Genomic DNA, 860 nt, shown 5'->3' with positions numbered 1-860 from the left:
GCTATTATTTGAAGTTTTATGGTAATATATATAATATATTTACATAGTATACTGTAGATGTAAGCAGTAAAACTAACAACATTTCATATGATTATAACTATATTATAATGTTAGTCACAAATACACAAAAATGCCTCAGTAGGTGTTTTCAACCAGTGTTATAATCAGTTTTTTAGTATTTATATATAGGAGGGTTAAAATAAAGTTTTACTAATAAGTTTATGAGAATAACGGTCCACCAAATGGGTACACAATCTTAAGAGAAAGACAGTACTTTTCAATTTAATGGATGATTTAAATGTCATGTGTTACACTACTGCTTTAATTATTGGAGGATATGTGCTCTAGGCTACTAGTTTGTGCATACATACATATTATATTTTACATCAGATTTTACAAGATATGTCATTTTCTACTATCTCTAGGATGTCATTTTAACATCTGGTTGGGGAAAACAGATGGATTGTACATGTGTTCTTATGTAGGTTAAGAAATAAGTGGATTTAAAAGTTTATTAGAAGGTTACCCTGAGGCTATATTATTTATCCAGAGACTTGAAAACATTTGTGTGCGTGGTCCCTGACAAATTAATGTATTATAACTGGGGGGAAATCTATTGTTTATGTAAAATAATAATAATAAAAAAATAAATAAATAAAAAAGGATTTTTTTTTAACAAGGCGGGTTATTTAGTAATTAAACCATAGACGAAAGACTAAGTATTCCTGTGCTGTGTGATTATTTTATTTTAATATATATAAAAATTTTCAGCGAACGTAAATTAACATAAAGGATGCAGCGCTCTCGCCGGAAGTAGAATCAGAGCGAACAGGAAGTAGCTCTCAGCCAATCAGCTTTTG

Source organism: Epinephelus lanceolatus, chromosome 7 (genome assembly GCF_041903045.1).
Source record: "Epinephelus lanceolatus isolate andai-2023 chromosome 7, ASM4190304v1, whole genome shotgun sequence".
Classification (NCBI taxonomy): Eukaryota; Metazoa; Chordata; class Actinopteri; order Perciformes; family Serranidae; genus Epinephelus; species Epinephelus lanceolatus.
This window is presented reverse-complemented; position numbering follows the sequence as displayed.